General features: G+C 35.7%; 1 protein-coding gene across 1 annotated transcript in view; it reads left to right on the top strand.

The window, feature by feature from the left end:
- Positions 1 to 24,872, top strand: part of TENM2 (teneurin transmembrane protein 2) — a 1,449,326-nt gene that overhangs the window by 169,621 nt on the left and 1,254,833 nt on the right. The window contains exon 3 of the mRNA XM_074604292.1: positions 16,108 to 16,253. The gene's annotated coding sequence lies outside the window, so the exon portion shown is untranslated. The remainder of the gene's footprint in view (positions 1 to 16,107; positions 16,254 to 24,872) is intronic.

Genomic DNA, 24,872 nt, shown 5'->3' with positions numbered 1-24,872 from the left:
GGTGACTCAGGTGCGTTACCCCCAGCTTTGTCCATCTGAACTCTTGGATTCCTTAACAGTCTCAAAAATAAGGCAGTGAGTATCTTATTTAATTTAAGAAAACGCATTTACTTTTGAATTATTTCTGTGGATCATTAAAATGAAAGAAAAATCCTATATTCTGCCATCTCTTTAACCACAGACTAAAAACACAGGGCAGTTTTGTCTTCAGGATTAGAAATGAGCAATGTTCCTAATTCATTATCTCATCAGGAAATTTATTCAGTATGAAATCATAGCGAACAGTTTTGGCTGTTATTTGCCCATCGTTTTCAAAAGCACAAATTAACTCACAAATCGTTTAAAAGCCTGTAAATTGTGTTGTTAATTGACTGCACATAAAAGAAGGAGTTAGTGCCTTTTTTCTCGACGAACTGAATGGCTCTATCTACTTTCCCTTTGTTATTAAATAGCAGGCACCGTAAATTCAGTGTTTGGCTGTGAATAGTGCCTATCGAGTATAGCATTACAGCAAAGGTGAAGAAGACTTCGGAATCATTTGCTTGCTTTTCGCATTTAATTTTTCAGTTGGTGCTTTAAAAGGCATCTCAGACAGTAGGTATTCTCAAGGGCTTGTTGGGTTCCTCTGCTGGTTTAATAGTGATCGTGACACTTGTAGAAGTGCGGCACTGAGAGAATTAGTGAACTCATCAGAAGGAAGGACGGAATGATCAATTATTCACCACACGCCATCAACTACAAGAAGCATGACTGCTGCCTGTCTCTCGCCTTTTCTTTCTTCTGCACATGCACACTTAGCTTATGCTGTTTGTGCAATTACGTTATTTTCATTCAAACAATCTCTAGAGAAACCTGTTTATTTGACTATGCTGGAACATTCATCATTAGGGTATTCCATCAAGTGTCCTTGACATTCACTGCTCCATGCCTCCTGCATCTTCCTCTTTAATTATTTTAATACTTGGGATAAATAAAACAACAGAAAGATCTGGCTGACTTTCCTAGAAAGAGCAGAATTTCATAGAGATAGTTATTTCATAATTTGATCACTCATGGATTATTTTTGGACTGCGTTTCTTCCTTTCTCACTAAACTTTTGTACTTGAATCTGTTTTTTAAGGGGAGGAGTCTGACAGCCTTCAGGTTTTTACATGTAAGCAAGACTTTTGTTCTGCATCGCTAAATATTCATGATGCACAGAAAGGAAGATTACTGTTCTTTTATTCACTTTGAAATGTTATTAAGAATATTTTTTTCAAAACTCAAGTTCTAACAAAAGCCTCGTTAATCCCTGAACACTGGTTTACATGCTAGAGCAATATTACAGTTTAAAAAAACATATATGCTCTTTTCATTCAAATATTCAAGATTACAGCATCTTTGTAATCACTTTACCTTTTTTAAGTTTGATTATCCTAAAATTGCACTAGCATATCTAAGTCTAAAAATCAATAAATCGCTGATTTTTCCAAAGAGTTTATAGATTCTGCCAAAGTGATATCTTTCATAAGTAGCTTAAAAATGAGAGAAAAGCACCGTTCCTGGAACTTAGAGCAGAAAAAGCTGAAGCCGCAGTCAGAGAGGGTAATTTATGATTCTTTTCTTGGCCACATACAAGAATGGTGTTTTTTAAGTATTTATCATATAGTGAGTTCTTCGTGGGCCCATGAGCTAAATAGGGTGGAATATTTCAGCTGTTGATGAGAACATCATGGAGCAGCAGTCCCGTAGAAAGATAAGTGCAGGAGATGCCATCATGATGAGCTTAATAGAAGAATTTGAAAAGCAAAACTTCAAAATTTTAGCTTGCCGCAACAATGCATATATCTTTAAACCTTTGTTACTAACATTTGTTGTGTAAACTTGTATTTTCCTTTGGGTTGCTATCTTCCATGTGGTGTGTGAGTACCTAACGGATCTTTTGTGTGTAAATTTACTCAGTATATGACAGCTGCACATAGAGGATTCAGCTTTGCCACACGGTATGCTCCCCACACAGCTATACACTGTACATGCTCTAAACTGTCAGTTTGCTTCTTGCCTCTCTAAGAAGCCTTTAAGTTTTTTATGCTTCAGCTTTAAACTCTTATTGTCCAATTTGCTTTTACAGAGTTTTATTTTGTTTTATATTCATGTGCTCATGACAGATGTGCAGAAAATGCAGCCTGGGAATAAGTGTACAGAATGCCATCTATGCTATCTGTTATCCTGGTACATGTGTGTTTCTGCAGGTAGGAGAGAAAAAAGGATGACTCTGGAATAGTTCCAAGCCAAACAGCACAAAGGTACTAAACCTAATAAACCTCAAACTTTCTCAGTAGCTGAGAGAGAAGGCTTAAGTGCAAAATCTTAGGTAGAGATTGTGTTCTGTACTTACACTGAACGTGGTCATCATATACAACATAGGTGCGTGCATGACCTTCCCTAAAGTGAAACATCTAAAGACCTATTAGATCTATGAGACAAAGCAGAAGGAAGTGCCTAGAAGAGCTGTTTCAGAGCCTGGTGTTTACACTGCGAAAACATTAAGCTGTCAACTGCTGATCTCTTCTGAAACACTGGTAAAGTGGACATTGTTAGCTCTCATGTGCTTGACTATCACAGGGAGGAAATGCATGTTTTGGTTTTTGGGGGGTTTGTTGTTTTTTTTTGGGGGGGGGGTTGGCTTTTTTTTCAGTTTGTTTTTTTTTTTTTTTCTCCCTTCCCAGTCAACTGGAAGGAATGTTTTAGTTTTACTTGCCTTTTTTAACCAGTATCCTTTCATAGACAGGTTTTGCATTCTTTTAATTATTTAAATACTGTATCTGAAATCTGAATACCAAAACCCAAATTTTTTTGAGTTATCCATTTATATTAAAGTATAAAATTAAAAAGGATTGCTTGCAATATTAAGAGTTGCATGTTGGTTGTGCACGTACTTCAGCCATGTTGCTTTAAGGTTCTGTTTGTGTACTAAACCTATCACGGTTGCATGCCATAGTGTAACAACTGTGGAATAAAGCACTGGCCACATTTGGCCTGTAACTGTCAAACAACGACAAGATTACAAAATAGAAATAGTGAGAGTGATCTTAATTAAATAAATACATCCTGCTATTTCTTTTGAGATAATTAATCAGATTTATTTGTAAAAACAAAATTAAAACATTGAATTGATATTCCCATGTTAGAAGCCCTGTAATTTAGGGTACAACTGGTTCAGAGTCTGGTTATAACGAGATTCAAAAGCAGTGTCTTCAGGGGGTACCAAATATGCTGTGATTAAAAACTGGCAAAGAACGTAATTTATTTCCATTTTGCACATTAGGAGAGGGAAACATAAAGCAAGTCTCTTGAGAGGAAATCTGTTGTGAAACTAGAGAATAAAATACCATCCTGCTTACACTCCTCCCATGCCTTCAGTTGTAGAGCAGCATTCTGTTGCTGATGTCAGCGACAGTTCTTGAATTGGAATAAAAATATGCCATATGTTTGCTGTAACAGTTGTTTAAAGGCTAGCTGGGAATGAGTAGAGAAGAGTGGATATCTCTGTCATCACATCTCATCATCATATCGCATACACTGCTACATCTTGTCACTGGTTGTATGTAGGATTAATTTCTAGCATTTGCTGACAGCTCTGTGGTTTCCACAACAGAGTGAAATGTAGATATTAACATAAAATGTTCATTGTGTGGTAACGTTCTTAGGAGCCATGACAGTTTATTACAGCTTATAACTATTATTAATAATGTTAGTTTAAAAAGCAGAGATGTCAGTGTTTGTATTTTTCAGTATATTCCATACTTGGCAAGAGATGTCAAGGATAATTTGATTGCTGATCCTTGATTTGTATGGATCAGTAACTGTTCTGTAAAATGCCCCAGGTAATATTTACAGTAGAGAGAAATAAAGAAAAGCATTGGGATGCTGCTGCACATGAATTGTGGAATTTCCTTGGCAAAGAGTACTTAATGAGTCACAACAGTGGGCTGTACTCTGTAAACTATCACAGCCATCAGCAGGTGATACTTTTGCTCTCCTTTACTTCTTCTCTGCAGTGCTGAAACAAGAATTTGTTGTGTAATGCTAACATTGAGTATGTTAAAACTAATCTAGTTAGTTTTCTTCTGAAAAAAATCTGGCTTCGAAGCTGTTCTACAGGTTTATATTACCCCTTAGAGATAAATGAAAAGATGTGATACAGCTTAACAAAAGTATGTTCTGACGTAATTTCCCTCTTAAGAATGCACAAGATTTTTCTCTTTTACTCTATGCCTTATTCCTTCTCTACTGATGTCATGGGAATTTGAATATTCAGTGATACTAATTTGTATTGGTATTATTGACTACTATACAAATGCTGTAAGCTGTTGTTTAAAAAAACCTGAAGAGTCAGCCAGGAAACTTTTTAACTATTTCAGGACTTGCAAGAAAAAAACATGGTAGTAAAATGTACATATTTTACTAAAAGAAAGCTGGCAAGAGCTGGAAAGATTTGCCGCAGTGAATCATCAAGTGGGAGTAGGTCTCAGTACTGCTGGCTAGGCAGGACCAACACCATGTGGACTTTCTCATGCTAGAGATACAGTTTAAAAGGACGAGGAACGTTAAAGTGGAGATAAAATCTTTGAACGTGGAAAGGTTCTAGAAACATTAAAAATGAACCATTATGCTATAAATCCTTTTGGTGCGATCATAGCAGCTAGGAAAACCTAACTGAAAATATGTTTAGTTTGCTTCCATATTTAACCCCAATTACCCTTTGCAGGGGAATTCTTTTTAACATTCAATTTCTCATCTCGCTTTTTAGCTTCTGTAGGTCTTATTTTTCCCCACTACATAAATTGCAGCAGGTGCACAGAATTGAAGACATTACAATTAAATGTAATCAAATATTTTAGGCACTAATGAACAGCTCCAGGAAAACAAGTCTAAAGGAAAAAAAAAAAAAAAAAGAGGAGGAGAAGGAAAAAAAGCCTTTAAGTGAGTGGATTTTCAAACACGCAAGGCACCATAGGGCCAATTAAGGGAGTCAGACACCAGGACACATACTGGCATTAATTATCTTTGAGTTCAGGGAAATAAAAAATAAAAGCAACAATTATCATAATAAATTTCCACACACTGCTTGTAAGTTGTGCTAATCTACAACACACCTGGGTTTCTGAGATTTAAGGCATGAAAGTGAATACGCAATCAGTTAGTAACAACCTCACACAGAGGCTCATGGGAGACTGTGATCTGCCAGTCAGGCGTAAGCTAAAACCCATGTCCAGCTGCTGCAGCAGCTTTGCTCTGTACATCTCAGAAATGCAGCACTACAGACTGTATTCAAACTAGAAAGTTACAAAGTCCATGCTGTTAAGAACGTAATTTCTCCCTCCTTCCTGCGTCCTCTCTCTCACTCTCATTTTATTATACATGTAATGAAAATTTTCACAATGGGAATATCAGTCTCAATCTACTCTAAATACCTGTGGGTCTCTCTAATTCTCCTTTCTCCAAACTAAGAAGGAATCAAACTAAAAGAACAAATATTTCATGTGTGTCCTAAGAGTTTCTTGAAATGTCTAGATGGAAGAAAAACCAGGATATGCACTGAGCTAGAAGAAAATTTTTTTAAAAGGTATTTGAAGATTGATCTTTCTCTGACTGATGCTTGAGCCATCTGCAAGCCATTCTCACTGAAAATGTAGAAAATGGGGTGAGGTGTTCTGGGCTGTTGGTTTTATTTCAGCATTAGGTAAAATGAGTGTCTGTAATGGTTATCTTTGAAGCATTGTCTGGATGTTTGGTTGCATCTGGAGGGTAAGTTTCAATCGCTCCAACGTCCACACAACATGCACTAGGAAAAAAAAAAAGCTTTAGATGAACAAGATGAGGTTTAAATTTGTCAGTTGTGATTTTTTTAATACATTCTAGTCGTGATTGGTCTAGGTTGAAGAAGGAAAAAAATTGTGATTTCTTTATCTATTATTTCCTTTCCCTCCATATCTGCTCATTACATTTTTGTGCTTGCAATAGAAGTCCTTCAGGACATTCTTTATGTTCAGAAGGTATTTTGCACAGTACAGACACCCCCAAAAGTAACTACTTATCAGGAAGGGGCCAGTGAAAATGAGCCACAGCTTTTTTCCCAATGGTGGCACGCTACAACATGGGCCAAAATTAAATTGTGTGTGGTATATTAAAGATTAAAGAAGACATTTCTAACAGATGATCTGAAAGATAATATAGCTATTAAAGTGGCTATATTGCAGAAGGAACTAGGCCCTAATTACAATGTAATACTTAGTTTCACGTCAGTCAAAGCAGAACCCACGGTTGACTCCGTCTAACAGCAGGGAATACACTGTCAACGTGCCAGTTGATGTATTGGTAAGGCAGTTTGAAAGTACAGGTAATACAGTGTTCTGTGGAGTTCAGAAGGGTTTCAGCCAGATTTGGCAACTAGTCAGTGAAGTGCCAGATGGAATTTAATGTTCAGATCTTTGTGGAATTTGCTTCATTATCTAAAACTGTTTTCTTTGGAAAATCTTGAAGCATTTTGTTCTCCGATTTTCAAGATGAAGCATTTTGAGCTCTCGCTTTGAAAAGATAATTTCATATTCAAGAATTAAAAAAAAAAACGAACTTAAAAGAACTGAGAAGATAGATGCCTGAAAATAAAATATGTTTCAATATGAAATACATAATTTGGAGAGAAGTATGTTTTTTGGTTTAGTTTGACAAAATGAAAAACACAAAACTGAGCTGTCCTTAATCAACTCAAGGTACATTTTTGAAACTGGCCAAAGAGGTTTGCAATATGGAATAAATCTTCAGTTTGGCTTTGAATTACATTGGTGTTGAAAAATGGTTGCCGTTCTGTAATTACGTAACTTCAAGGTAGAAATTATTATTTTCATTTTTGTCAGTGTACCAGTTCTTCTGAAAACTAACAGCGTGTCACCTAGAAAAGTAATATACCTATATTCAAGCAGGAGGAAAAAAAAAAACCACAAAAAAACCAGAGAAGTTGAAGAGAGCAAATGAAACAAACTTGTTATGTACTCAGCTAAGAAACATTTCATTCCTTTTTTCTGCTTTTGGTGGCCCGGCCACAGAGACAGACTCTTATATTTCTTGTACCCTTAGTTTCTAAAGAGAGACAGTTCAAATTGCTATGATACATTCTTCAGTACTTAATGTAGTTAATATAAGGATTATGTTCTGAAATTTTGATTTGTATTATTCTTGCAGCTACTCCTGCCTGGTTTTTTTTCTGGTGTGTTTTTTTTTTGTTTGTTTTTGTTGGTTTTTTTTTTTTTTTACTATAAAGACAAAGAGACATTGTTATCTTTTATATAGGGTCAGTTTTACATACTTGTGTGGATAGCTACAAACACATTCAAATATCTTTTAAGTATATCAGACCTGGTAATTCTAATCCAGTATTGCCTTCTCCTGTTCTTTTTTCATAGTATTTTTTTTCTGAGGAGTCAGCCTGCACATAAGTATTTCTTACAATACTTAAAGCAGTATAAATTAGTTCCAAAGAACGGCAAAGAACGGAGGTATGTTGTTAATGGCATGAGTGATTCCCAGACCCCCCCTCCCTGTCATGGGAGTAATATGGATATGATGCAGATTTTGATTCCCTATAAAACAGTGAATATTTTTTTTAATGTAATGATGTAGCTATTTTATGGGATTCTTTCACAAACTGAATGAAATCTGAAAGAAGCAAGAAAATATTTTTCCTTTATTTATGTTGTTGATTGTGAAAACATTAACTTCTGGATTAACGGAACTATTACCTAACTGAAATTATTACTTGAAAGAAATATTTAAAGCTCTTTTTTTGATATATCTTATTAGTAAACGTAACGCTAATGGCGATACGGCACTGTGTGTCTTTATTCTTAACTGTTAAAGTTAGTATTGCATGACGGTGGTTTGTGCGTTCTGTGAGAATGGTCTCTGAAATTGATTGGACTGATCAATGTATCCGTAATTATAAGAAACAGCAACTGCCAAATGAAGAATTCTGAGAGGCAAGATTTTAATTTTGCAAGGACAAACTTGTTCTGGGCTATATAATGCTAAGGCAGGTCGTTCAGGCACTAATGGATTCTAATTGCTACTATTTCAAGTTACAATATATTTGCCTTCAATAAGGTCGTGCTTAATGAATGAAATTAAGTAGTAGTGAATTGTTTTCAGTCTCATCCTTCTAATCAACTGTCCATCGATCAATATACATGCGAGATGAATATCTCCTATTGATAGGAAATATATTTACATAAATTTTGACACGTTGTGTATCAAAACATCTCATTATCAAAAACAGAACTGTTGGTGTATTTCAGTGGCTTTTGTTTTAGACTTGATTTAAAATATGGACAAGGCAATTTTGAATCTGAATGGTGAGATATTAATGGTATTGGTACAAGCCCAAAATGAAGGATTTCTTTACCACTATGCAGTAAAATATAGTAGTACATTTTTTTAATAACTGCTGTTACTACTATGCTCTGAATGGCACTGCTCGTCATATATCCTCTTAGGCACACTTGAAAATCTTTCAGATTCCTATAACTTTGTGATTAGGGTGACTGTGGTGGGAAGAATTTGAGGTTTAAAATTCTCTGACATGAGGATGGAAACAAAACCCAGCCTTGTCTGTCTCACATTAGGCGAGTACTTGAACTGCAAGGGGAGAGAGCAATCATTCTTAAACGAAAGTGTAGCCTGCTTAGTGTTTGCAAGACCCTTTCTGCAAAACCTGGTTTCATGCTGTGACCTAAAAGGCAGGAAAAAATAGCAAGTAGCGCTTAGTGTGAGCTAAAGGCAGATGATAGGATTTACAGGAATACTGTCACCAAAATATTTATAGAAGGAATCAAGCCCTTCCTACTTACTCAACATGCTTTCTTACATAGCTGCCTGCTCAGGGCAGGGACTTTGGGATACTTTGATAATTCTGAATGATGTAAGAATTCACTGTGATCTTGTCTCAAAGCACCCATCTATAGCAAACATGTGGGACAGTATTCAAATAAATATAATATGTTAGTAATGTAATGACAGCTAAATGACTGTGTTTTCATTTACTGTCTGTGACTTGTTCTTTCATTTATTTTAATTTAAAGAAATTACATTTAAAAGGTTTTAGATGTTTACAAAGCCTTTAAAAAAATTGAAATTTGAGCCTCACAGCTTTAAATGCAATATACTACTAGACTCAGATGTATATTTTAAAATGTGTGTATGGGATGTCCTTTTCATAACATAAGAAGCAACTGCTGTTTATACATGTATTTTAGAGAATTTTAAAGCTAATAATTTATCTGCAATGGTTATAGAACCCAATTATTTTGCTAATTGCCATGTAGCATTTTATTTCTATAAGATTTAGTTCATGTCTTAATAATTCTTAATATGAAACTTCCTTACATTTAATTTGGAAGCTTCCCAATCTCTAAAGATGGCATTTCAAACAGATTAGTATAAAGGAGACAACATGTCACCAGGAGATCAGCATGTATGTTCCCCTGCCTGCAGATCTCTCCCAAAGAACAGAAAGACATTGAGTACCTTCTTCGGCCTTCTGAAATGTTTGGAAGAGAAATTCCTTGGGAAAGAGTGCTTTCCAAAGCAAAAAAAAAAAAAACACCAAAACAAACAAACAAACAAAAACTGAAAAACCCAAAACAAAACAGGAAGAGGATTCAGCCTTGTTTTTTCTCTAGTGCATTGAATCTAGAATGCTTCCAAACGTTCCCAGTTCCTGTTAACAAGATTCATGTTTATGCCCATCCTTTTGTTACGCTTCAGTATTACATTAAATAATTTCTTCATGGTTAGCAAATATTATGCTTTATCTTATGAAATCTCTGTATTACTTCTAAAGAGCTTAACTCCTGTGGAGTAATAATAAAAGCGCAAGGGTTAAACTGATATGGTCAAATTTTGAAAGGATTGTTTTGAGTTTTCCTTTTCTCAGGCTTAAAAAAAATTGAAATGTAGATTTTGTGTTGGTACAAGAATAAAGCGTAGCTCTGGTCCTCAGCTCCCTGTTGTAAGATGTTAGCATGGTAAATAATACTGAATTTAGCAAAATAGTCTAAAATTAACAGAGCAGTTATTAAAATTCATATCTTTGATCTTGTCCACTTCAGATCAAGACTCAGAATTAATATTTAAATAGGGTTTGTACTTGTATGTGAGGATCCAGTTTCTTTCCTTCCCACACGCTCTGATTAAAAAAAGAACCACCACCTCCCCCCAGGTTATGATTATAGGTATGTTAATTCTTACCCTGTCTCGTGGAGATTTTTTTTTTTTTTGCAGTTCCACACCACCTCTGTAACTCATTATCAATTAAAAGCCCATAAGCTCTTTATATGCAGGTATAAAGATTATGATCACTGTTTTATTGTTGATAGCATTAACGTTTGAGTGCTGGTATCGATAGATACAATGTTGCTAAGGATTTTCTGTAGAGAAATCTTTATTAATAGTGTATCCAAACATAATGAAAAATCATGAACTTAGCTTCTCATGCTGTTTGCTTTCATCTAGATCTCTGCAAAGCTTAAGCAAAGTTTTTATGCCAGAGCAAACAGATTTTTTTTTTTAGATCAAACTCGTTCCAAGAGTGAAGCAGCAGCTCAGGAAGGGGACCTTTTCACTGAATGATGAACTCTGTGTCATGTCCACGCTCCCGCCCCACCCTGCCACCCCCAAGCTGTTGGACATATGCTTTTTTCTAATGCAATGCTACCACATCTAGACTGGTGATTTCACTACGGATCTTTGCTCTAACAAGAACCCTCTTGAGAATGAAAGTCCCTTTCTTCCCATCAGAAATTATTGGTAGAGTTAGAGGCTGACATTTGAGGAGCGCTCAAATAATGAAATGAATTAAGGTGGTTTTCCCCTAGGATGTCTCAGTGCATGCATGTGTAAATTACAAGCATCGGGTTTGTTTGGGTTAAAGGTCTTATAAGCTTTCTCTGCTAACAACCTTCTTAGTAGTTAAGTTTCATGAACTTTAATTTTCTTTCTTAAATCTAGCTGTAGTCTTCAAAAGCAAGGATGTGACCAATTAACCCCTGTGGCTGTAATTTTTTTTTTCTGTGTGACTTACAAGTTCTTGTATTCAAAAGTTACTGTCCTATTCCAGGGATCAAAATGAGCTGAAGTGCATCTCTGTTTGAAGGCAACCACAGGTTTACAGCACAACAAAGAAAGGAAGGTTGTGGGGAAGGGCAGGTGTACTATGTAACACAATAACATTTTACCCATAAATTTTTAAAATATCTATTAACTAAAAAAAAAACCAAAACAAGTATGCTTGCTGGAATCATGCTGTACCTCTTATTCCCCTGCTGATGGGGCATTTGAGTTTGAGTGTGTTTTTGTTTTTTTTTTTTTATTCACAGGACTGGAATGACTTGTTCATACCTTTAATGTACACTACTTAGGGTTTAATGGGAAATCTGAATCAAGGACATTGTGTGTGTGAGATGTAATGCACTTAAATTAGAATTTCTATCTGAAAACATCTAAGCCACTAAATACTGCCTTGAAACTTACACAGGCCTGAAGTCTGTATCCATAGAATTGCGTACATAATAAATTGTATGAAAAGCCAATTCCTGCACTGAGTATACAGTCCTAACCATTAGACCAAATAGAATTTCTCAAACAACACTGAAATAAGTAGCTAGAAATCTCCTCTTTCTTCTAAAACTTGTCTTTCCATTTAAAAGCATTTTCACAGTTAATTGCAGCTTGGTCTGTACCACTCTGACTAGCACTTTTCAGATATATTAAAGTTTTTTTAAAATAGAGAGTGTAAGGGGTAGAAAGAGAACTATTGAAATACGTGGAAAAAACCCCATTCTAATAAAATGAGAAATCAGCTTTTAGAAAAGGGCAGAGGGGAACAGAAAGGTCTTGCAAATAACAGAATAAAAGCAATCTTAAATTTTTTTATGAAACTGTGCAGCTTATTCATTTCAAGTAAGTGTCTCAAAGCGTCCTTTTAAAATATCACCAACTGCTAAAATCGAATACTGTCATTTTATTGTAGTAACTGTAGGTTTGCTTATTTCATAATTGGCTTGGCTAGGGAGCTCACCTGTAGGAATTTTACCAGTGGCTGTTCTTATCAATTTTTTAATAAATCCCACAGATTGAGTACAGTAAATAATGTATGACACAGTGTTTGGTAAGTCAATATTTAATTTAATATAGATTCTGGGAAACTAACATTTTACATGCAGATATTAGTATGATTCTTGCTTAAATGAAGAAAAAACCCCCATGAAACAACCAACTAGATTTTGTTTATAAAAGGGAAAGGAGTAGAATTTGTAGGGTAATTCTGGTAGAATTTAGTTCATGTTAGTGTTTCATAAGTTCAGGTTAATAGAGTATGTGAGGGGGTGTACTGACTGCAGAAAGCCCTATTTATTTTTCTGAATCTTCAGATCTGTCCAATTAGTATCAGTTCACAGGGATTTACAGGTTCATTCAGGAAGTGTGCAGGCATATACTTCAGTATGATTTAAGCACATGCTTCAGTACTTTTCCAGATAGAGACAAAATTAAGATAAGCATAAGGCAAAGTAGAAGTTTATAGCTGTCAGGTTTTTATGTTAAAAGTTTTGTTGAATTTTTTCTTTCAACTTAAATATTCTCAAGTAATTTGTTTATGGACATAGGAAAATATTATTAAGAGAAAAAAATTCCTCTTTCACTAATAACATAAAACATTTTACATACAAGTTTTGTGCTGAAGAAAATGTTTTTTGAAGTAAAATTTTCCAAATTGTATTTCTGATTTATTTATTGACGTAACATGACTGTAAGGGCTTTTTTTGAGTTTTGAAATGCCAACAGGCAATATGCATGCGTGTTTTTTATAATGCTGCAGGTCTCTGATAACTAGTATGCACCTGGTGAAGTGATGGTGTCTCCCTCCCACAATTCCTGTTTTTCTTTCCTGTCACTCTCGGCTTTACAAAATGTGATGGCATCGAATTAAGTTTGCTTTTCTGTTATTTATGTATTATTTAGTGTAAGTATCATCTGAGTCCTTCCAGAGAGAGAAAAAGGCAGAAAACACCTAAGAAGAACTATACAAAGGCTACAGGCTGACGAGCTGACATCTCGTAGTAGAGCGATTTATGTGGTCTATCATAAAAAATTTAGCTTTTCTACACAGTTATTAATCAGCCAAGTCTGGTCCTAATGTTTCCACATGGCACCAGTGACTATATACTAAAGAAGCTGCTCCAGATGAAAAAGGGTGCATTAGCACTGCTTAAAAAATGAACATCCTCAAGGAGGACCAGGATAACTTAAATTCTTTTTTTTTTTTTCTGTCTGAAGAGCTATTTTCTGAAAATCAGTTGTTCAGACTGCTATGTTAGGGTAAGCTTTGACAGGGTTTTTTTGGGGGGATGTTGTTAGTAAATAACAAAAATCAGACAGATGACTTTTCAGGGAGCTGAATTTCTTAAGCATTGATTTGACAATTTACTTTGGTCTGCACATTCTGGTAAAATGAGTGGAACTCCACATAGAAAAGGTTTATCATGCTATGGGATCTGAGCTCAGAGTATTCTCCAGTATTTGAGGAAAACTGGCAAGTGTGCCTGCTGGCTTCTCTGAACACTGTCTTAAAAACTAGGTAATTAAACATATCTAAAAGATAAAATATATAAAGCAGTCGCTCAAGACTTCTTTTAGAGGGGGAAAAAAATGAAGGATAGATTTAAAGTATATGCGCAAGGGGAAGCGACTTCCCCTTTTTTGTCTGCATGGTGGTTTGTTTTTTTTTCCCTCAAGATAACATCAAAGCTTTTAAGTAGTTGTTATTTTATTTATTTTTGGAAGTGGTCTCATTGGTATTATTCTCTGAAAATCTTTGCTTTTATCATTATTAAAAACAATAATCTTTGTTATTTATACATCATACTAAATTTTTATCTGTACAAACTTTTATTCTCATAATTCCCATTTGCATTATTTTTTCTTTTAGTTTTCATAATTCTTCTGGTTTTCTCCTTTTTATTTTCATAAATCCATTTGAACAAAAAGACTCTGTGCTGTGTGAAATATATTAGACGTCTGATTCCGCTTATACATAATAACTATATATTATGTGTGGTGTAAGTGAAGCATATCATGGGTAGGTTTTAGTACACTTTAGGTCTGCATAGCTAATTACTTAAACTTTAGTTTCTGTGATTCATAGTGAGCATTTGGATATCTGATCCTAGGAAAGCATTTACGCATAAAAACAACCTTAGTTGCGTGATTAAGACCGACTTGTTACTATAAGCTAATGAAAAGGTTTCTTTGTCGTGGAAAGCACTGAGAGAGAAACCTTGTAGGCATCGCCATTTGTATCTGCTGTGATAGAATTTTTACCAAAGCCATTCAGTGACCTGAAGATAACCAGTTCCATCGCTCTGAAAACAACTGCAAATTGTTATATGTTGTAGTTCCAAAACGGGATGTGTTCCATAATTATTAATCAAATAGTGGCCGAAAACGCCCTTGTTGGGTATTTGTAGTCAAAACCTTAGTGACCAGTTTGTTATACTTACAGGAAGATCTTCAGTGACCCCAGTAGAGTTAATGGCATGTGTAAGACAATTAGCCATCATTTCTGTTTAATATAATTATAAGCAATGCCTGAGATGCCATTAGGTAAATGCTTAGAATAAAAAATTGCACAGATCACAAAAAGATGTGAAAAGCATTTCTTCCGAGTCATCAGACTTAGCATTGGAATTGATGGGTCATCACACTCAACCTCTTGTTATGGGCATAAATGGGGCTACACCTTACATGTAAAGACAGAATTTAGTTAGGCTAAATGAATTTTTAACAGCCCAGTAGTCCAAATTGTTAGTCTGTTTACAATAGTGTGTATTCATAGTCCATATAAACACAGGAAAACTTCAACAATGGTTATGCAGAAAACAAAAATGGTTATACAGAAAAACCTTCTGGTACCTACTGCTGTTCTTTGGTGTAATTTTCATGCTTCTAATGTCTCCCTGGGTACTAGGGTTGACAGAAGGGGTTACAAAAAGCTGTCAGTGTCCTGAGGCCTTTGTCAGGAGGACTGCGATGCTAGTGAGGTTTCTTTCTCCTTTCTTGTGGGAGCCCTGTGGTGTTGGTATTTTCTTCCTCCTGCTCAGTTTTAGTTGAATTTTGTCTTGTTTTTATAAAATGTGATCTACTTCTGTACTTCTTTCCATTCCATTGTTCAGTCTTTTTGTTTACTTTGTTTTCTCTAAAACTGGTTTCACTGGAATAAAACGAGGTTGTACTCCCAAACTGAACATTGACTGATCCTTGTGATTTGTGCTTGTATCTTGGGGCTTCTGTTCATCCTGCCTACGTACTCTTCCATAGAACACTTTTGCTAGAATGATAGCTCTTTTATTCCATATATATGCCAAATCACTATAAATTAAAACTAACTAAAACTAATTTAAGGCATAATTGCTAAAGAATTGCTACCAGAGCTTAACAAACCCAGACGAGTACTGAGACGCTCCACTGTCTGGGCAATACAAAGTTTGTGCCCTTTTACTCATCATCAGAAAAATAGTACGTCTTGTCTTTCCAATACATCCAAACTCATTTGTTCTTGGATTTTTGTTTTATGTTTTTTTATGGAAGCATGGAGCCAAAATATGTGTCCATTAAAGTCCATTAAACAAAAGACATAAAGATAAGTTGGGGGCACTACTGTTGCTAATATCTGGCAAAACTTGAAGTTTTAAATAGTAACTGCTATTGTTTTAGAAAGCTAGAGTACAACTACTGTGAAAACGTTATATAACTTCTAAGATATTCAGCCATAGTTATCTCAAAGTTCATTCCTTTAGAATGTAAGATATTACTTTCATTTCATCGATGACAAGACCTATGTTTCAACATAGAATGAAATCTAGGTTTTCCAGTTTATTAGTTGCTTAAGCACAGTTTGTCTTTTCTATACCTTAAAAGATGGCAAGCAAAATCAGCAACAAGGTGACATTACTGAAGTTAGTTCATTTTTTTCCTTTTTTTTTTTTTTAAAAAAAAGCAACTTTCTTTTATTTACAGATCCCTTAAAACACCGTTATTAAGCGTCGGGAGGTGAAGATATCAAATGAAACAGCAGTAAGTCCTGAAGTCCTTCAGGGGGGTTCAGTCTGCAGGAGACTCAGACAGCTACAATCCCCTGCAGCAAAAGCTTTTACTCTCAACAGGTAAGTCGGTCAGCGCAAGTTTTCTTTCAGTGGTAACCATAATCCTTCATGTATTTTATTATAATAATTTCCCGAAGAAAGAGAAGACCAGGACAAAGTTAAATGTAGAAGTTAGCGTAAACAATAGCTTTTTATATACAGGAGCAGGAAGAGCACTTAAGTTTTGCCTCTCAAAAATATTTTTGAGACAAAAATATTTTGTATGTTTTTTCCTTTTGGTATATTTGCTCATACCTAGAATTAATGTGTGCCTACTGTTTTCAACATCGAGGCAATTGCAATGTGACAAGATGCCTACTGCTTATAAAGGGCCCAACTAATTGGACTTTAGCTAGGTAGAGTACTTAAAAGCTGGAAGACTGAAAGAACTCCGTGTGTATAACAACCTAAGGCACTGTAGAAATCTCTAGGGAGAGTTAATCATCCTTGGACAGAATACACAGCAGCAACCCTGCTGAGTGAGGAGAGCTTCTTAGAATACCTAATCAGAAATGCTGAACACTGTCTTAAAGCTTTCCTTCGTTAGAACACTACACTTCAAACGGGGAGAAAACAGGTTTCAGTCCATGCTTCAAGAATCCTATCAGAAGGACATCAGTTGTTACAAAGTCTAAATTCACTCATTTTGTAGGTTTGTGTTCTTCTGATTAGTAGGGAACCTTAAATTCGACTGGTGATCCAGTTTCAAGAGGGTAGTAAAACATTCCCTCACAAAAGCTTAGCACCCGGGGATTAGGATGCTTTTGGGGAGGTATGAGGTAGGGATCCGAGTACCTTCTGAAGGATAGAATTGCACTGGAGGCCTGCACACTCTCAGCAAAATGCTGTCATGGGCTTGCTGTGACTGTAAGGATGACTCCTACCACTATCCCCAGATGTTTTTCTGAGTAAAACTATTAGGCCAAAGCTATTAGATTATTATTTTTTTTAATAGCATATCCTACAGGTTAGCAGTGGGTATGGCTGCTGCTTCTAGCTTCTTAAAGGAGACAGGGGCACAGCTATTCTGTGGATATGTTCTAGGTAGAGAAGTGAGGTAAGTACCAAGGACTGATTGCTTTATTAACTGATGAACACTTCTGTATTGTTTGATTCAGGTGCAAATACACACTTAAGTAAGTGTTTCTAAGTTGAACTGTTTAAACACCTTGATTCTACCTCTGGACGTTTTGGGAATCTGTGTATTGGTTCGGCCTTAAGTGTATGCTAAAAAATTTGCTGTTGCAAATGAAGACTCAGTTCATGTGAAGCGCCTTGCAGAATAAATAAAAGTGAAAGCAAGATTGTTTTCATGTACATAAGACTTGACAAAATAGTTTTCAGTTAGCATTCAGAAAGAAAAATGGTCAAATTCATGATCTTGAAAGATTAGAAGTGAAAGTACAAAGTGCATTATAAACATATTTTTGACATTCCACATGTTAAGATATCAAGAAGCATTTTTGTTTGTTTTTATATGACATCACAAATCCAATGAATTTGCAGTGTAGTGTGATCGTTAAAATAATATTTTTGAAAACGTAAGTTTCTAAAATTATTTTTAATATCCTCTTTTTCTAATAAATATTAAATCACCAAAATTATTCATGATAATTGTCACTTACATGGGATTCTTGTCAGAAGGGCTAGGAGATGGAATCTTTACAAGAGCATCCTTTCTGCATGAATTTTCATGCCAGATGCGTGATGAAAATAGCGTGCAGTACCAGAAAGCTTTAGTACCCAGGAAAATTTATGATACTGGACTTCATTTTAGTTTTTTGGGTTTTTTTAGTTTTTACCCCATGTTCAACCATAACGAAAAAAAAGTAGCAATTCAGTTTTATCTTCTTTTTTACTTTACCTTCTTTTTTATTCAAAGGGCAAGTTTTTCATTTCACTTCTCCTTTCTGAAGGGAAAGAAGCTCTACACCAGCATAGCTTTATGACTGGCCTGGGTGCAACAGACTTTATTTCAGCCAATTAAAATAACAATTACTGTTAGAGACACTAATAGCAACACCCTTTTGCTAGTTAGTTCCACAACACAGATGGTATGATTAAAAGTTCTCAGCTTCAAATTATTGTATTGTACTGATTGCCCCCTCTCTACAAGAATTTTTACAATAACATGGTACAGAACTTACTGCATTTGCATGGTGATTTTCAGTTTGCTTGCCTAAAAACAGTACGCTAGGACTTTCACTCCTGGAAGCTATAATGTAAAATAAGCTAAAGTTGACTGATCTCTTTGGGTCACAGATTATTATGTATGTTTTCAGATTATATGCAAAACTGTATGTTGACCTGGCTGAGCATGGCTGCAACTTGAACATTGAATGTAAATTACAATACATTTGCTGAATATGATGGTTGAAGTTTTGCAGAAAATTGTGTTAGTTCATCTTTACAATACTACTGTTTCATATTACTGTATGCCTTGTTGGAGTTACTGGCTTGATTATTTCACTGGGCCAGTTACAACAGCTTCTGTTTGTCAGTCACCCTTAAATTTCTGCAGGGGCTTGGTTATATTTAAGCCAATTAAGTTATTTTCAACCAGTTGTGTGTTTTCAAGAGGCAAAAAGAAAAATTTTTCTTAGGGTTAAATCTTATTAAGTCAGGAACACCTTAAGAAAAGGGAAGATGTCTCTTTGTTCTTCCTTGTGATGCTTAAGTTCCAAAGGATCAGAATGATTTAAAACTATATATGTACTGTTCTTTATTAGCGTGGCCACTGTATCGTCTGAGTGTCTGTGGGGGGAGTGCAGTGTAGAGAAATCTGAAGATCTTGCCATTGCTCTGCTAACTTCTATATCTTAGTAATTTGTCCTATGAAAAAGCATTTGTCAGATAGGTGATATATGGCTGGCTTCTGTACCTTCAGATTACTGTTTCGTGATGCTGTGGAAGTTTTGAGCTCTAACTGCATTTACTTTCAAGAGACTTCAAAATTAAAAAAAAGAAAAAAAGTAGTTAAAAAAATCTTCATTCCTTAGTATGGCTCTACTTGGAGTTCATTCTCATAATCAGTATTAAATGCTGTTTTAAGCCTGTTTTCTAAAAATTCACTACATGGGAATGTTTTAGTGTGCCACATTAAATTCATGTCTCATACTGAAATGTTATTAGAATCTGGGTATTCTGATTCCCAGTTGTTTCTCCCGCTGTGCTGATGCTCTCTTAATGTATAGCCAATGCAGTTGTGGATCTGCACTTCAGAAAACCAGAAGGGCTAACAAAATTGTATTTTTCCTTCACAGTTTGGGAAAGCTTTTATTCCTGTGACAATATGTAGGGTTTCGGTTGTTATTGGTCTTTTAAATTCTGTTATTACTTAAGAGACACCTCAAGTCTGGGTCTCTGTTGATCTTCCATTCCCAGAAATGGATTTAGAAGCTTTCCACAAATAACCTTTGGTCCCTTAATGTTAGGTCTAATATTTTTCTTCATCTCTTTAAATGAATTCTGCATTCATGTAGTGCTTCATGGAAAAGCATACTTAATTCTGGTAGATCAGAAATTCTTGACCATTGAGACTTAGTACTTATTTGTTTCTGTCCATCTGACATACCGTGGCAGAAAAAAGGATGACTTACAAATTTTACTCTCAGTTTGTTGGTTATAAATGTAGAGTCATTAAAGTAATGCCAGTGCAATTACTCTTAAGTTCACACCTAGGTAACTAACAGCAAGCTTATGTCTTTGAAATAGAACATTGTTTTAATTAAAAAACAAACTCTAGAAACTTTCTCAAATTTATTCAGCTCAAATTCCCTCTTGCTTTCCGTGAACGTAATCTAATTTACAGTCATAATCTCACCAACATGTCTGCCAACAAAAGTAAAAAATTTTAAAAAAACCCAAAAAGCATTGCTTAACGCTGTGTATCTCATAATGGCTCAACACAGATATGATTGCAGTAGCTTCTGTTGGACAAAACAAAAGTGGAAAATGACCCTGGAGTATTCCTGTCCCCATTTATGTCATGCTAAGATAGTGTTGGTGGTAGTCTTTTCGAGCAACACAGATTTAGATTATCTTTAACATAAAGGATTTGTATAAAGGATTCTCATCCCTTTCCTTGATATAGTTTTAGACAAGAAACAAAATTAGCCATAACACTTACTTGAAGTTATATGAGCTAAGAAAGTGATTATTAGGTGGCCCCAGTGTTCATATTTCCTGTATTTCTGAATGAGGTGGTGGCTAATTCCTAACATGTATAATAATATGATCTAGTTGTGAAATAGAGAACATAGGCAGATACGTTTTTTTTTTTTCCTTGTAGCTTTTTTTTAAAAAAAAGCTCAGAGCAAGATAGTATTGGCTGCATGCATGAGGACAAAATGGTTTTCCAGTTCTCCGATACAAACTTCTAACCTTGGGGATGTCAATAACCTTATCCATTCCAATGCAAATATCTTTTTGTTTGTAGGCAGAAAAGTCTTCAAGATGAATACAAAATGGATGAAGGAATACTAGGTAGGGAAGAAAATTCCAATCCTAGATAAATAAGAGTGTATTTGAACAATTGTCAGTTAGCTCCTGTTTAAAGAGAGGATGATATGATTAAGCATGGCTTAATATACTCTGTGCGCAGTGTAAGCCTATGGCTCCTCGGGTTGGCAGATCATACGTCCTTGAGAGTGTAATAGCTGCACGAGGGACCAGATCTTACGTTGGCTCTCCATAGGCACCTGTCCTTAATAGCTTTCTGGTTTTCCATATGGAGACCCTACTTACCTTGTGAGGTCACGAAGGCCTCACATACTTAGCTTTCTGATAGTCTAAACTTCGTAGATGTGTGAAATCTATGGCCTTCAATCTTATGTGTTTCCATGATTTTAATTTAGGTAGTAGTTCATGCAAACACAATCATCAGTCTACATGAACATTCACAGGGTGTTTACAGGTGCTTTTAACTTCAACAGCTGAGAATATAGCAAAAGAGCAATTTCCCTGAGAGCAAGTGAAAAGTGTAGCGCACCTGCCAAGAGGGTAACACCACCTCCTGGTTTCCTCTTTAGCTCAAATCTCTTGCTTATTCTGTAGGAGTTCTGTGCTGTGTGCTACTGCAAAAGAGCATTGCTGAGGTGTAAGATGATATTCTAGAGAGAAAATGGAGAGGCTGGATACACTCTGTGGGAGGGAGGAGGGAATGGTCTGGGAATTAAAGCAAAGAAGAAAAGGGGCAGGTGTAATGCTCTAATTAGCCTTGTCCTGCTTCCACCAAGCTGTTCTTACATCTGAGCCATCTGCTGAATAATTTGAATCACCTCCTTGTTACTGGACTGAATTGGGGAAAAAATAAACCATTTGTTAGGAATTTTCATTCCTATTCGTTTGTCTCATTTGCATCTTAGCGTTTCAGAGTGTTACTGAAGCTCACTAGCCAACTAAGTTTAAGCTGAATTTGTACAGTGACTGTAGTTTTTTACTCAGTCGTCTGCACAGAGGTATTAGCTCTACTGTGTTCCAAGGGGTCTCCCATATAGATCAATTTTGTACTTGTATAATAAAAATTCCTGAAGGACCAACAGGCTGATCCTTCAACAGTTGTCATCCTGCATACCACAGCCACAGGACTTCCTTTTTGATACAAAGCTGTGCTTTGATCCAAATCCAGTTCTGAACTTTGAAATGTCCAGAGTTTGTAAGTGTACTACACCACTCAATAAACTACAAGAGAGGTTAATCACTTGCAGTGTTAAAAGCGTGCATTCCCAGTTTCAATTTTTGATACTTACGCGTCTAGAAGTCGTTTCATCATTAAATTTCTGTTTTCTATAAATTAATTAAAAGTAAACCACCTAAATAAAGGACCAAGATATTGCAGAACTCCTCCACATGGTACTCATCTTTTATATATTTAATGCCTGGAGCCAGAATATCTTCCATGCTGTTGGGGGGACCTTCCTAAAGCTCAGTAGTGGCTCTTAATCCCCTCAGTAGACCTGGAGTTTCTTTTCAGCTCTGCCCCTTGGTGAAGCACAGTGGCCTTCTTGCAGATTGCAGTGATGCATTGCCTTTCCTTTGGGACCCAGGGCTCTGAATTATCTCCTAGATGTAACCATGATTTTTTGTTACAAGACAAGGGGTTACTCTCTGTTTTCAAAATATGTATTGACTATCGAAACCTTGAATGTGGACCACAGCCTGTCAGGCTTCCCAAGTAAAGGCACTGTAGACTGAAAAAGATAGGTTTGCACTCTGTCAGCTTCTTTCTTTCTCTCTCCCGGTAAACCTTCATAAATTTGCAGTGTATTGTGGAAGTTTCACAAGAGGATGGAGCTCCTACTCCTGCAAAATTTATAGTCTGATAGCTAAAGGAATTGTGATTGAAATAGATGATGATGATTTATGCCCCCCCCTTTTCCCCCTTTTTTTATTTTTTCATTTTTTTTTTAAATAAGGGAATTTTTGGATTCTGTGCCTTTGGCATTCAGAAGTTTACTGTGTCAGCCTGGCTAGCTGAAGCTGATGACCTAGAAGTGTTGCTACAGCTGTAAAGTCTTGCTGTAGATAAACTGCTAGCCTTTTCTTTTATCAACAGCAAGAAACAAAAGCAAGAACAAAAAAAAAAAAAGTGAGAGTTTGTGTGAAATACTTTGGATATACAAATTTTACAGAAGAAATGATCAAACCTTCTAGCTTATCTCAGAAATTCTGTTATTTTCCAGTCTTTCAGTATCAATAACTCTAAGCCTCAGAGATGTGAATGTGTTTATTATGTAGCACAGATTCAACTTCTTTCTTGTACATCCCTGTTTATGTTATTGTCAGGCACTGGAAGTCTTTGAATTTCTAATATTCTCTTGTATCCTATGGATCTGTGTGTCGTAAAAGGCACAGTAGCATACTTTTTCCCCCTATATTATTCCTCATAAATATTTGAATTTGTTGGTGGTGGTAGCATTCAGAAATGCTAACAACATTGTTGAGCTTTCTCCACCTCTGCAGCTACTGGTTATATCTGATTTTATTTAAAAGCAACTTTGCTTTCATAGAAAGGAAACTTAACATTTCTTAGTGGGCTATTATGTGGTATTGTTTTACCAAAACTCTAAAGATCGTGTTTCTATGTGCTTTCTTTGTGGGTGATCATGGATATGCTGCTGTATGTTGTCCCCATAATTGACAGTCTGTGTTACTGACTCCTGCTGTTACTATAAAACGGATACTATTTTCAAGGCAAAGAATCTTTTTGTGTCATCCATTTCTTGAGGTTGCATTCTCCTCTCTTCAAATGGAGAGGAGAATGACATGGTATGTAGTATTTGGTATGTAAGGCTATCCTTCTTACTGAATTTGCCACGTGAAGTACCAATACCAGCAAGAGTCCAGGGTGATGCTAGACAAAACTTTCCTTTTCTGCACATACGGAAAAAAAATACATGCAATTGAATCATGTATTTTTAATGTGTAAATGGGATCAGTGATCAATTTGAATACTCTGATTTGGACAGCAAGTAACATGTCTTCTCAGCCTTGCAATAATGCTTTTTCCCAATATTGTTAGTTCAGAAAATTTTGTGACCAGCTAAGTACCTTTACATAAGTAAGTTTCTTTAACATATATGTTTGTCTTGGTCACTCTTAGGGGAAGAGATAAGTGTCCAGATGTACTACTAATTTGAACTCTTGCAGAAAAAAAAAATCTATGTTCAGCTGAGATGTTGTAGCTCAGGTACACTGTAATCACGATCATAGTTTCAACTGTGTAACTTGTCAGTGTAATGGTTATGGAATAAAAATAAAATAATAGTAATAAAAATAAAACCCAGCTAGAGAACATTACCATAACACTCATGCAAAATTAATCATTTAGCTCCATAAAGCTCTTCTTACTATATGAGTTCTGATGATCCCCATAGTTGATGCTCTGAAGTAATGCACTAATATGAAGATGGATGTTGGTCATGCATGTCTTTAAAAATCCTGATGTATTTTTCAGAAGTAAGGAATTTAGCCTCAACATATTGACCAGATTTCAATTTAAGTCATTACATATTTGGCAAATAGGTATCATATTGTTGTAGTTAACATTGTGGTTTGCACTGCTGATGTGCTGAATGTGTTAGGATTTCTACAGATAAAACATTTGATAGCAATCTGCCTTAAGATACTGTTGCTCTGGTCCATACGGTTTGCTATCTAAATGAAGAGGTAAGCCTTTGGAATGCTTACATGACAACAGACATATCTTCATTAAAGTGATTATGCTGTCTGTGTTTTTAGCAGGTTTGGAAAGATGTTTTGTTGCATGTAGTTTTTCAGTGGTAAGCCTTGGCCTTGGAAGGTGTTTGGGAAAGAGATTAAGTGTTTTTAGCTCTGTTTCCAAAACTGAAGTTACATCAACAGTGACAGTACAAGACTAAATTCTGGCACTGTACATTGAAATATGCATGTATCAAGTTTTACATACAATTCATGGAATTATGAAAGTAGGCATGTTTGAATGAAAGCAGAAAGCAAAAAACCTTGGTGCCCAAAATTTTTAAATGGACTTGTGTAAATGGGTGTCGACTTCTTAAATTCCTATATAAAGAATATAAAGGAGCGTTAGCTAGACATCTGCGTGATCAAGCTGGTTTCTAATTGCAGAACAGATTTGTCAGAAACTGAGCCAAACGTCCC

This window comes from Larus michahellis, chromosome 11, assembly GCF_964199755.1.
Source record: "Larus michahellis chromosome 11, bLarMic1.1, whole genome shotgun sequence".
Classification (NCBI taxonomy): domain Eukaryota; kingdom Metazoa; phylum Chordata; class Aves; order Charadriiformes; family Laridae; genus Larus; species Larus michahellis.
Note: the sequence above shows the minus strand (reverse complement) of the source record. Positions and strands in the feature narration are given on the sequence as shown.